This window comes from Phlebotomus argentipes, unplaced genomic scaffold (genome assembly GCF_947086385.1).
Source record: "Phlebotomus argentipes unplaced genomic scaffold, Phlebotomus argentipes genome assembly scaffold_18, whole genome shotgun sequence".
Classification (NCBI taxonomy): Eukaryota; Metazoa; Arthropoda; class Insecta; order Diptera; family Psychodidae; genus Phlebotomus; species Phlebotomus argentipes.
In genome coordinates, this window is record NW_026776177.1 from 10,234,276 (window position 1) to 10,248,547 (window position 14,272).

At 42.8% G+C, this 14,272-nt stretch overlaps 1 protein-coding gene across 1 annotated transcript in view; it reads right to left on the minus strand.

The window, feature by feature from the left end:
• Positions 1-14,101, minus strand: part of LOC132259617 (uncharacterized) — a 46,927-nt gene extending 32,826 nt beyond the window's left edge. Inside the window, exon 1 of the mRNA XM_059757325.1 lies at positions 13,616-14,101. The gene's annotated coding sequence lies outside the window, so the exon portion shown is untranslated. The remainder of the gene's footprint in view (positions 1-13,615) is intronic.
• Between the last annotated feature and the right edge of the window lie 171 nt (positions 14,102-14,272).

The window sequence follows — 14,272 nt, forward strand, 5'->3', positions numbered from 1 at the left end:
GACTATGCTAAATTAATCAAAGCCCCGAGTGGCGGGAGAAGTTGGCAGAGGGAAAGGAGAGAAAAAAGCAGTGCCCACAAAAACTCCTTGAGGTGCGGATGAAAAATGCACCTGAGAAGACGCGCGCGCGGTCTCCTAATTAGGGGTCCAGGCAATTAGAGATGCAATTATGGGTGTATTGCAAACAAATGAGCGGTTAAGATTGTTCATTAAACGTCATTCTTGACCTCATTGTACAAATTTCATAAATCGCTCTTTGCCCGGGCCTTTTTTCTTCTTCGCGTACTTGCCATTTAAGACCATCTCTCACATTTCTATCGCATGAAACCTTCCCATACCCAAAAGAGAGGCGCCCCACACACACGAGAAGACGGCAAAAAAGCGAGCGTTTAGAAAGTCACACTGGCTGATCCACAAAAATACACAGCGCGCGCTCGAGAAATGAGCGACATTAATGGCTCTTTTCAGACGTCTCATTTCAATTTCCTTCGCACACAAAAATTGGCACATCGCAGTTTGCCATTTCCCGACATTTCAAATGGCGCGCGAAAATTGCATTTGAAAAATAATCGCAATCAGTCAGTGACATAATCCACCAACCTGATGGGCAAGTGTCAAGGGAGTTGATCACGCGGATGAATTGAGGCAATTACCTGGAAAGAAGAGAAGAAATTGATTTAGTGCTTGTCCGAAATTCAATAAATGTGATAGATAAATACGTCAGGAGTGACATGTAGACAGATGAGTGACAGAATTCAGTGAGAATGTGGTCGAAAGCTCACTGACAAGTGACCTTCGGGTCACTCGAGAGTGATCGTTGGTTTTCGTCTGTCATTTTCATCACGCAATCCAAAAGATTTTATATACTACTGAATTTCTTACGAGATTTCATTCATAACAAACACAAATTCTGACATCTTATCTTATAAGATATGATTAAAGAGTTGAATAGGCTTCAACCTCTTGTGTGCACAGACTTCGCACTGCGATGCAGTATTCCAATGGGGGAAAGGGAAGCGCTGTGCAAAGATTTTTAATGTATTCATAGAGATATGAAAGAGTGCATTCAGTGGACTTTCTTCATGCACTACTTCTGGCGTTCTCGAAGTATAAATAAATAACAGATTTACTCGTCAATTGATGCAGCTAATTTTCCACTAAAAGCCATCCACGGTGCATTTCTCTGTGATTCCCTCTCTAAACATGGAAATGCGAGGAAACTTTCTTGGCGCCCGCGTGAATGCCAGGCATTTAGTGCGATAAGACATCGAAATGGGTGAAAATCAAACAAGAGGCCGCAGCGCAAGGCGATCAGCGGGAATCCGTGGATTGAACGGCATTATTTGGCTAGCGAGAGCGAGAATAAAATGGGTGATGGCTGAACTTGCAGCTGAGCTGTGGCTCCAGGTAATGTTGCAACCTGAATTCAGTTGTTTTAAATTTTGATTTATGAGATAATTACTACAGATTTGTGTACCGCGCACGATTGCAAATCAAGCTACTGTTGGGCATGCCTGGCCAATTCTCAAGCAGTCTGCACACGCGGCCAATCGGCCAATCTTTGACTGATGAATACGCCAATAAAATGCAACTTAATTGTTCGCCTGATTGGCCACAGAGCAGCACAGAAATGTGCTCTCGAGAATGTGTAATTTTGCCTGGGCGCAAGAGTAATGGACAAATATGAGTCAAGGCTGATGTTGTTGCAGAGCACGCGAAAAAAGAAGTTTGAAATTTCTCCGCAGTTTCGCGGGCCGCGAAATTGAGGAACTCTCGCATTTCTTACTTATTGACATGCGAGAGCAACTTTTGCGCGAAGAGAGAAGACAACGATGGTAAGACAACGACTTCAAGACGCAGCGATTTTTTTTCCCTCTCCCTCTCTTGCCGTGAAACCAGAATAAGAAATGCCGTTATCTTCCGACGAATGAGAAATATGTGCCTTATTGCAATAAAACACTCAAGATCTACCATTCTTGTATGAATGCGTGCACCTTCCGTGAATATCAATAAGTGTCCATTGGCCTCGTGGTGCGTGGAGGAAATTTCGAACGATGTGGATTCCCTTTTTCGACAACATCACAACCCATGAATCACAATGCAATTGTCTTGGGCGACTCAATTGCCATTCCCGGCCGGGCTTCCCTTTCTTCCAGCAAAAAGCTCGCCGTTGGAGAAGAAAGTCACGAACCCGAAGCATTGTTTCTCCGCACAGGGACAAATTTGTAGTGAGAAAAGAAGCGCGACGGTGAAATTTTGCCTCTTTAGAATTCCCCTGTGCATCTTCGCATGCCCAATATTTCTATGAAGTGAAAGATGGTGGAATATTAAAATGATGGACGAGGCAGAGACACCCGTACGTGGTGTACATTTAGCTTGTGACGTGATTTATCGGTTCAATTTCTCAAGAAATGTGCGATATGTTGGGAATTCGCATCTTTCATTTCAATCAACAATAGGAAAATGCTACAAATGCTTCGTTTTTTCAATTGAATTGTTTGATATTTTTAGACCGAATTCCTGGATTCACGCGTATTCATTATTATGAAAAGTCACTAAGAAAGCTAGAAACTCAGCATTTCACGTGACTTTGAGAGTGATTTTCATATAATTACTTTCCTTCTACTCTGAACTTTTGACTAAGGAAATTGACATGGATTTCATAACTCTTGAGATAATGACACAACCGAAATTATAAGTGACAAGCGAAGAGTTTCTGCATATTTACATAAAATTGATTTTCAAGAAAAAAACAACACTCATAAAAATCAAACTTAGCGGTAAAAATTACTCGCAAACACTAAATCTTATTCAACAACCATCATCTGGTGGTTGATTAACTCTGAATTATTTACGAAAATTTTCACCACAATTAATGACTTCACGAAAACATCTGTTTGCTCTTCAATTATGCAAATTTGTCTGCGATTTCTCGGGGCTCCTGAAATATGTATCAAGATCAACATTCAATGACATTTGTATAAATACTCAAATTACGCTCCTGTCGAGAGAGTGATTATAAAATAAAAGCATTTTATAAGACTATTGACCTCTCGTGTGACATTTCGCTTTGAACAGTGGAAAGAATTTTCCTTCTAACGAGCAGCTCGAGGCTTCCAATCATGCAAAGATCACTCCTTGCTGATCTCTGGCTAATTATTCGCACAATTTGCATAGCAATAAATAATAACAATTTGTATTACCATTTGAGTTAGCCGGAGAATTCTTGCATTAATTGAGGAGATTTCCTTAAGCATTTGCGGATAAATTGCATTGATTTAATGGAGCGAAAAAAGTGCCAAGACACGTGCTTTTTGCTGCCTTTTTTCCCAACTTGTGCGCGCACGGCAATTAAAATTTCCCACCTCCGGGGGAGTTTCGTGGGCAACAAAGACGCAATTGGATACACAACGCATTTTCAAGTTCAAACACCAAAATATTTGTACACCGCGCAGTGTTGCGGCTGAGCCCTGAATGTGTGTTTCTTCCGGCGATGTGTATTTTGGAATTGGAGTCAATGGCAGAGACGCTTATTGAAATCGGCATTTTGGCCATAATTCACAAGTGAGCGCGCGAGCGAGCGAAGAGCGCATATATTGAATGATTTCTGTGCAAACAGCAAAAGTCACACATTTGCTCGAAAATCGAACAGAGATGCTCGCGATGGTACCGTTAATGTTGCTGGACACTTCACGATCTCGCCGCAGATAAATTGCCGCAATGGTCTGCAGAATGTGTAAAATCTATGAGCTGAGGAGAGTCATGAATATTCACCAGCGGAGGAGGAGAACTGACCGATCCTCGTCTCGATCGCGATCTTCGCCATCGATCGATCTTCGCCAGAGTGCAGCGCACTTGGGTTCTCTGTGCTGTGGCACTCAACTTACTCCAATTTCACGTAGTATAATTTTCCCATTGTTAGTCAACGAGCCACCATTAATGGGAGTCATGATGGAAATTACGTGAAGAAGAACATGTCTGATTGCTAAGGAGATGCGTTCTTCTTGAAGACGCTGGAAAACGGCGAGGAAAAAGAAGAGAGGGCATAAATTTAAATAAACCGTAAGTGCGAGTATCACGATTTACTGTGCAGTGTTTGCACTAGCATTCAACTCATATAGCGTCTCTCTCTCTGGCCATTATCACAAATTCACTCCTCCTTGTGACATTGTAGGAGGCTTCCGAGTTCCAGCCACAGAAACAATGCCTATTGATAACTCTAGCTCGTCTCCATCGCGCTCTTCAGTGGCCTCTTCAGCCACCATGATTGACAATGAGCTGCACTTATGCAAATATTGAATATACATCAGGGCATGTTTCCGGTTGAGGCAGCGAGAGTTGAACTTCCAGAGCATTTGTTGTCAGAATTGTTGGAATTTTTCCGTAAATGCTTCATCATTTGGGCACTTTGTCCTCCTTCCAAGGGGGAGAGACACTCTGGTCAGAAGTATAGCGTACAATATTGATATATGACAGCGACCTTGATTGTCTTAGAAGGGATTTTCTGCAAGACATTCTCTTGCACATTGCAAAATTCTCCGCGACCGAGAGCTTCCCAAGAGATGCACATTTCGGGATGTGTGTCAGTGACCTTCGCCCAGAGATCACCTGAGCAGATCTCCTGGAATTGGGCGACAATGCATAGCAATTGTGCAGAGTTTTGGCCTCTCATGACGGCTGAATTCGCGCACCCGTGAATCTCGATCGGTGGCTGTTGGCAAGACAAAAGCCGATTAACTGGGAATTGAGCGAGCGCAAAAAACGAGCAGAGATCTTCAAACTGGTTCCAGCGTCGCGACTTGAGAGACACTGCACACATTTGTCTCCAATCTCTTGCGCCGGACTGGAAAAATACCCGAGATTCTTCCTGTGCTGGCCCTTTTTTCCGTTTCCCACACAAACTACTTGTTGCTGGCCTCAATTCTGGATCACACAGAGACTGTGGCTCTGGTTAGGGAAGACGAGCGTGACACGACTCTAAGCCTTTTAATTGCCTCAAGGTGATTCGCATTTGAGCACGCCAAGTTGGAGGAGTTTTCATGCTTTTCGGAAATAATTAATGTCGCGCGCATTACAAATTCGCCAATTTAATTATATCAAAGCATTGATGAGAGTCATCGCCCAAAATGGGTTTCACCTTGGCCAGTCGCGCGTTGTTGGGAATCCTTTAACGAGCACTCTCGCAGCAATTAGCGTGTGAATCCGCGCTACAGAGAATATATCAAGTCTCGCAATTGCAAATCGATTGCCAACGGAAGAGTCGCAGTTGATTTTGGTGCGACACAATCTCAATCTCTAACTTCCTAGAAAGTTGCCAGCGACCATCCTTCGGTGTGAGAAGACGTGAGAGAGACACACCGCCCGCCAAACCCATTTCTCCTCCATTAAGCTCTATAATAAGATAGTTAGAGGACGCATAAATAGAAAATGTGACACTCCTTCTCACCCATTATTAGTGTCGCAGTAAATTCATGTGATTTACCATGGCGAACCTTTATGTCGCCAAACGACAATCAATCTCGTTTTTTCTTGCATCGTCGCACTTCTGAGCTCCATGAGCGCTTTTCTCCTCTCTGGATTCTGTGCATTAGCAAACGACTGAGAGCCAATGTCTTGAGACTCTGGCAGATTGCTCACAAGTCTAGAAGTGATGCTAGAAAAGTCACTAGTGGGCGGAGCATTCGAGTAGGCGGAGCTTCGAGGAACGCAAAAATTCATCTTTCCAATAATTATCCTGTGAATTTGCCAATTTCTCTTCTATGCTAAATCACAGAGCGTGTTCCATTCGTCGAAGGTGTGCGAATGTGAATTTCCGGGACGAGATATTGGGTGAAGTGAAGTGTAATACTTGACGGCTGTGACTTCTTGGCTGGAAGAAAAAGCCATCCAGCACACAAAAGCCACGCGCGCGATAAATTAAATGACTGTCACAGCTGATTAAGTGCAATATTGCATGCTTCATTTGGCCTGCAACAAAGTCCATCGCTGTAAATCACATCACTCAATGAATTGCGCCCCATTACAAGCACTCAGTGTGCCAGCATTAGGAAATTGCAATTTGACGGATTGTCGCACACTTTCCTGATCTTTTTTCTCTTCGCCTTGCAACTTTTGCATGAATTTGCCGCATAAGCGGATTAGTCTGATAATGAATGCATCACTAATTCTAGTTCTGCAAATTTTAGCAATGATTTATTAAGTGAAGTGGTTAAGAAGATTTGTCTATGACTACAATTTATGACAACAATTTACCATTAAAATTTATTAGGCTAGAAATACGCCTTTCACGCATTTATCAAACATTTACTCACGATAATCCCATGAAATTAACATTATGAGTATCATTTGCTGCATCCAAAGCCAACAAACAATTCAGCCCAGAAGAAAGTCCAATAAAGATTACATTTCCCAAATAAGTTTGGATGCATTTCACTGCCATCTCGTCCATAAAAGTGAGTTACAGACCAATAAAAGTGTCTGCCTGGGTTTTTTTATTCGAAACCAAGTGACTTCTTATTTAGATACAACAAGGAGAGGCCATTAGAATTCCAGCAGATGTGATTGACGGTGCGGTGTAAAAAAGAAGGTGAAAATATAAGTTATCGCCTCAATAGGTATCAACTTTAAATACAATTGGATGGGATTTTGAGCTGGGGCGCGACTGATTTATTTATTGAGTTTCATTGTTGACAAATTTACTGGAATTCGATGTCCTTGTCGCTATATTGCCACCTATATTTTATGCATTGGTAGTCTCTCACTCCGTCCTGTTTGTTTTTCATACTTTACGACTCTACTCTAATGGCCCACATACTAAAAATAAAATTGGGGTGGTTCAGCGCGAGATGCACGCGAAAGCTTTAAGACACATTGAGTACAAAACTTTTTCACCTCTTCCATTGTATGTTTATGAGGCGAAGGGACAAAAGGAGCTCGCCTGGGAAGTCTGTGTGGGGCGATAGGCATTAAACCGCCTCTTGGGGTGTGAGAATGCCACAAGAGACTTCCCGTCAAGGCCTCTGTGTGATATTAAAAGCATGCACATTTCATAAGTTAACAAAAATGCGCATGCAAATTGCCATTGTTAATTCTGCAAAAGTATTTATCTGTGCAAGTGACGTCGCCGTGTTGCCAAATAAATCACCCACGCTCAAGGGTTCAAACAATAAGCATTAGTGCATATTAAAATGATCATGATTTGAACAAATGAAGCATGGCGAAACATTTCTTCGTGTCAAGCACGCACAAATCAGGCCCGTGCATTGTCTGTGCGCGACCTCTTGGCATGCCCAGGAAAAGACACACTTGTGGAAATCATTGTGAAAAGCGCCCAGCTTTTTCGGCCCCAGAGAATTTCCCCGCTTTGGCGAACAGCGCGGGTAATTCAAGGAGAGCCGAATTCGAGAGCCAACTAACCAACTAACCGGATAAAGACAGAATCCAGCACAATTCTGCATTGTTCTCCTCTCTGTTTATGTATTTTGTATATGTTTGAGAGCCATATAATAGAGACAATATCGGGTTTGTGCACAGAATTCCGCAGACTTTTCGTCTCAATCTCGACGGCATTTCTCGTTGCTCAATGCTTTCTCGCACAAAAGACACAATTCTCATTAGGGCTCATATTGTTAAAAACTAATTTAATAACCACTAAAATCCATCCACCCCACAATTGAGCGCCTCGGCATCCTAGACGCCAGTCTAGGAACGAAGTGCAAACACGAGGGAGTCGACAGAAAAGTCCCATGAGTTGTTTACAATTCACAAAAAGATCCCTCAAACTCCAGCACGGCAATCTACATACAATGCAACTGGCACAAGCGATCATAAATAATAATAGAGCTCAGCCATTTCAAGTATTTGGACAATATATCTGTGAGAAAAGTATACAGCTGCGATCGTGAATTATGCGAATGTACACAAGTATGAATTAGTGATCAATTTCATTGATAGCCGCGATGCAGTGTAACGGTTCGCGCTTGTCGACATGTCGACAAGCAAATGTTAGCCAAAAGTGAGCACATTCATAATGCCCTCCTCAATTGGCGCATGGAAATTTTATAATTGCTCCCACCCTGTGACCGCAGACGTGCTCCTCGCGCTGGGAATTTGTCATGTGGGGGCGATCAAGTGCCGATCGCGCCGACCATCGCCTCCGGGGCGCAGCAAATGGGGTGATTTATGGGCCCCGCGCGAGTGCAGAGATCGCCGAGGATCACTTGAGATCGGCATTTCGGTGATCGTGCGAGGAAATATTATGCAAATCGCACCAGGGAAAGACGAGGGAATCTCTCATGGAAAATTGCAAATGAATGCAGAGCCGAGGGAGAGAGATTGTGGCCTGGAATGGTGTACACATCGGCGGAATATTCAGTCTGTCCCGTTCAGAATATAGTGAGTGAGGCGTTGGAAGTGCTGTACAGATTCTAGCCAGATTGTCTCCGCCTTGAGCAGAACCGTATCTGGCAATCGCGAAGGGATCCTCGTGTGACTCTCAATCTTTCTCTCACACTCGCAGCCTCTCTCGCTGACCATTTGACCTGTGAGAAATATTTTCTGTGAATATGATGCTGATTTTTTATTCATCTGCCCAGAGATCGTGCAGGACGGAGAATACATTTTAATCAATCTTTCATCGCGATCGCGACAAGAAACACCACATTTTTTCCACACCATCGCGTCGCGCGCATCCACAATAGAGAAATTAATTGAGAAGGTGATCTCGCTGGCCGCGTTAATCTCGAAAAACTGTAAAATTCAATAATCCCCGCACGCCAGCGCATGGAATCGATATGGGCCCGATGATGGATGTGTTGATCTGTCGTGATGCAACGTCCAAGAAATTACAGCGATGGAAAAAAGACCTCTAATTCATTGTGTGGATGAAATAAAATTAATAAGAGTATTTTGACGGGCATACATTGTGGCGCGACCGTTTCATCATCGTAAATCGTCTAATGACTCTGACACACTTTTCGCAATTTTCCCGGGCCAAATAACATAGGAAATGATCGAGATGGGGAAAAAGCCCCACAATTTCGCTTAATTTGTAATTACCCTCTGTACCTTCTGATGTGCAACATTTCTTGCGCGCCAATTGCTCAGCTATCGATTGTTTGCTTGACCTTTGGTGGGATTTTGAACTCCTGGAGTAAAAAAACCGTCATAACTTTGAAGATTTTTATTGTTTATGTGGGAATTGAATAGATTTCCCACAAACACTGATGCTGAATCTGTTCAAGCTCGAGAGAATCGCGCACGAAAAGCTCCACTTGAGTCCTAATTGTCAATTGGGTCACCTCATTGCATAATGAATCAGTTCTCCGTGGTGCGACGCCCCGAAAAGAAACACTTCATTCGTCCAATAAAAGTTCCCCTCAATTGCTTTATTAGACGCGAGCCGTTCAAAGAAATCACGGCGCACTATATCGTGCCTTTTTGATGAATATTTTAATACCCGAATCGCAGTCGCGTGGAATCCAAATGTTGACAATTGGATTGAAGCTCGCGCAGTTGTTTGCATGTGTCTTCACGTGTACTCACACCTTTTTCCTGACGTTAACACCCAGCTTGCGAGCCCAAAATACCTTTAAACCACATCTCAATTAAGACGGCCGAAACACCCTCGGCTTTTGAAACCCACGAGCGCGCCGGCGATTGCAGAAAATTGGATAATTCTAGGATATTGGATATCTGTGGGATTTTTATGTGCAGCGAGACTCGCGCGCGGGGAAAAATTTGGAACACAAGCACACACAGAGAGAGAATATTGCACTTTTATCACAGCCACAAATCGCTTTCAGTATTTTTCGTGATTCAATTTTAAATATCGTTCTTTGTGTTCCTTCTTCCATGGATTCTCGAGATGTCTCTTGGGCTTTTTTGCCTCTCTGTGCCTTCCTCTCGATCTCTCTAATTGTGTCTTTTTTCAATCGTGATGCTGCGCCAAGGGGTTTGCGACTTGAGCGCGCCAACACCGGCGCACACTGCACTGCTTCACCCCTTGGCAGTCGTCATTTCCCAACGTTAATGCTTCAAATTAAATTTATCCCTTTTTCTGCGATGCATTGTTGGCCGGAGAGAAATAAAAAGGTCTCTCTGTGACACACAAGTCCAAGTCATAAGCGAAAATGCCACAACACAAATCATGTGAAGCTTTGAGGTCAGTTGGTTTGGCAAAAAAAGATGCAGTTGTTGGAAACACAATGGCAAAAATTGATGTTAATCGTTTCATACGCTGTAAACATAATTACCGGATAGATTTCGAATTCTTATCGAGTTTTCCCGTATTGTTTGAGCTTATTAAGTGCATTTGTGAAATGTCATAGAGAAGTTCTCTTCCTTCACACATCCTCAACTTGTTCTCTTGGCAGCAAAGCAAAAAAGCTCCTGACCTTTGGGATGTTTCTCCATATTTGCGCAGACACTGGCCAGAGGAATTCAATGCCAGATTGCCAATTGCGCGAGACCAAAAATCATCGCACGAACTTTGCAAATTGCCATAAATTTTCCCTTCGACAGCAGCATTTTGGCTCGAGTGGCCAAGAAGGAATGTCTAAATGTGCACTCCAAAACCGCCAATTATTGCTGCGAGCAGCAGCTCTGGCTCAATTCCAAGTGTGTCTCTATCGCGAGACCTTTCACGCGCCTTCCAGTGCATCCGTGGTGTGAAAACCGAGTCAACAGAAGCTTTGAAACTTTCAAGAAAACACACTTGAAGTTTGTTCCCCGAACAAACTTTCTGTAGTGACATATTTCTCTATATTCTTTAGCAAGTTCTTGGGCAACTTTTCATGCAGAGAGAAATTTAATCCTGCAAAATTCAGGGAATTTAGTAGAATATTTACGCTCAATGTTTCATAAATTTCATACTTTCCGCCACAAAGCAAAGTCATCGCGCAGTTAATTGCTCTTCAGGAGTGTTGCTGAAATTGCAGAGGCTAGGCAATTTACGATCATTGGCTGAGGACTCCAATTTTTCGGGGGAGTGCTATTCGATCTTCATCTTTGATTGCCTTTTTTCACTCCGTTCGCGTCTTTCGCAAAAATTATCCACACGTCTTTTTTCGCTCACTCAGAAGATCTCTTTTTTGTTGGATTTCACCTCGTGTGGACAAAAATGCAGTTGCGACACAATCAATTCTGTGGCGGGCTGTTTTTTTTCCTTCGTCGCCTTTCAAGAAATTGACGTGATTTACTAATTCATCGCATATCAATTATGTAAATTTCCGCACAGTGGCATCGCGAGAAAGCAATTTTAATCATCTTACGCAAAGCCAATAAGCTTCTTCACTTTTTGCCGCCCAAGAGCTTCCGATTAAGTGGGAAAGATTTCAGCCAAGTGATAGAGACCTTTTCATGGGTGCTTAATTAAATTTAACTATTTCATTTTCGTGCATCGCGCACTTTTCTTCAGCGTCATGAGCCAGAAAGGGAATTAAACACTTTCAAATTTCACGTGATATTTCATTTTACTGGTGAAGCATAAATTTTATTTATTGGCTTTTTGCCGCGCTCTGCAGAGGCACAAAAACTCCGGCCAAATCGTCATGTGTGTAGCCAAATAAGTGAAAAGGTAAATTGCAACAATTTCGTCTCGTTAGTCTTGGACGTCTGTCAAGGGGACAACAGCTGATGGCTGCCGAGATGAAAATAAGAGAGCCCGAACAAAAGACTTCGAAGCCCCTCGCGAAGTCTTCTCCCGAAATGTGAAATTTGCCCAATTGCGAGAGTATTTCGCAATTTGTGTATGTTTATTGCCTAGGAAACAGTCATGAAAAATACATCGCAATGTCATTTATTTATCAAAGTGTGAAGCGTCTAATAATAGCTTTCTATTGTCATGACTTCAAGATCACACTTATCGATTGATAAGGCTTATCAATGGGAGAGAAAAGTCCCCGTGGAAAGACACCACGAAAGAAATTGGCCAAGGTGTTGCCGAAAGAGTGCAATTGCGTCAACACACATCTGTGAAAAGTCTTTTCACGCACTTTTTTGCGACGCGCGTGAGACAGAAATGCTCATGCGAAGGCCACTCGCGAATTAATTGCGCCTCTCGCATTGTGGATTTTTGCCATAGAGGCGCATTATGTGCATTTTTCAGGTGAAAAATTCAAGAAAAGAGTCTGTGGGAATGGCAGAGCAAATGCAGCATCATCAATCATGCGTGCCGTTCGTTGAGTAGCTCCTCATGGGAGATTTTAATAATTTATTATTTGCACTTCAAAAGTCTTGCATGGCAATGCTAAACCATCATCAGCCTGAAATTTCAGCCAAAGTTTGCCAGACACTCAGACCGTGAGACGTTTGAACGTGAAACAATTAAATGGTTCACTTCTCCGCCAAGACGATAAATCATATTCTTCGCCCCTTTTCCCAAATGAGACCACATCCTTATGACTAAACGCTGTGCTCTGACCTCTTCACCTCATTCATCCAGGACTGGCAAATGAGCGACATCCGCTCGAGTCGCGAGAGGGTGTTCTTTTGACTGGCAAACATCAGAATGCGGATGTTATGAGAATCTTGCCTAATATTCAATTTATTAGCTCTATTAGCGGAATTTTTTGCTTAATTGGAGAGCATATTTCGCTTTTATTGACTGAAAGGTTTTCCCACTTTTTGCATCCAGATTGGAGCCAGATTAAATTGAGTTGAATTGATGAAAAGCATGATAAATGTTTCACTTGGGAGGTATTTAAGATAAATTTGTTAATATGCATTTACGTAGACAATTGAGAAAAATGACGCAAGAAGCACTCAGAAGATGAATTGGTGAAAAAAATGTTATCCTTGTGAGTTGATTAGAATTTCAAAGCTTCTGCTTAAAGCGGACAAAATACTGTGGCGACAAAATAAATACCACACGACAGACTTTCTTAAGAGCCATTGAAAAATAGATACAAATCAAATGAAGTTATAATTATAACATTTCGCACAACTTTTCATGTCTTATTTCTCCATTCGCCAATGAATTGCAGTCATATTGCAGTCTTTTCCACCTCATAATGTAAATTGAGATATTTATAAATGCCACAAAAACACTCCTCGCAAGAGCCCTTCTTAAAAATAGTCCTTGACTCAATTTTAGACCTCTCAGCTTGATGAATAGCGAAATGGAGAGACAGAGACCTCATTAGCGGCTCGAGTCGTACGCATGAAAACTTGTGTCGAATTTAAATATTGCGTGGCGAAAGAAGAAATGCTGATAACGCACTTCCTACTCGCCGCAAAACTTCCACAGCCATTTAAATTGTAGCAAAGAATGGGAACAGCGCGCAAATTTATGGTAATTTGAGGAGATGGAAAAGAACTAGATTTTCAGGTCTGTTTGCCCAGACATTTCCCACATGCTTTTCCACACACTCTCACAAAATTTCTATTGATTAAACTTTAGTCCTGCGGGAGTAATTAAATTCACAGGACAGACTGGTGGCTTTTTGTGCATTTATAGTGAGAGTGAAAGGCACACGACTTCAGTTTCACCCTTCATTTATTCAAGTCGCGCGTTTCAGCTGAAAACACCTGCCTCAGGTGCGGCCAAAAGTGGCTCTTTTCGGGAGGGACAACGAAATACAGACACCTTGATTGCGCGGAGACACTCTCAACATACCTTGGCTAGTGGACGGCGAGTGCAGTCTCCTAAATCCTCGAGTGCTGCGCGACGCCGCAAAAGCAGGAAGAGAAGCACACAATTAAGCCACTTTGTATGCGAAGCGGGGAATTAACAGTGGATTTAGAATTGAATTATCGGCAAAAATTAGGCAAAGTTGACGCTCACAGTTCTCGCGATCGCTTGCTCTTTTAATTGGACTTCAGGGTTGATAGCAAAGGCAAAAAACAGAACTCACAACCACCAAGTCAATTTCCTTGCAAAATCAACAAGTTCTCTCTTTCTCTCCAGTTCTGTGACTGCACAATAATCTCAGCTCTGTTTTTTTTCTTCTTGGCTCACGAAAAACACCAGGCGCGAAATTGAATTATTTTTCCACAGTTTCAGACTCTTTTCACGCGCACTTTTCGCTCTTGATCACCGTCACAACATTCCTATTTTTCGGCGACACAAGCGAGACATGCACTCACGCTCAAGTTCCCAACTCAACTGACTCGCCGACGAGGAAAGCGCCCGTGAGAAGCCAAACGGCGAACCGAAGCTCTCCGTGTGTTGTGTGCACACCTGCTCAGGTGGGGAGACTGTGTTGGTGACTCTGTGCCGGCGTTGCGAAGAAAGGTGCAACAATGCCCACGGAATTAACGCCTAAAACTCCCT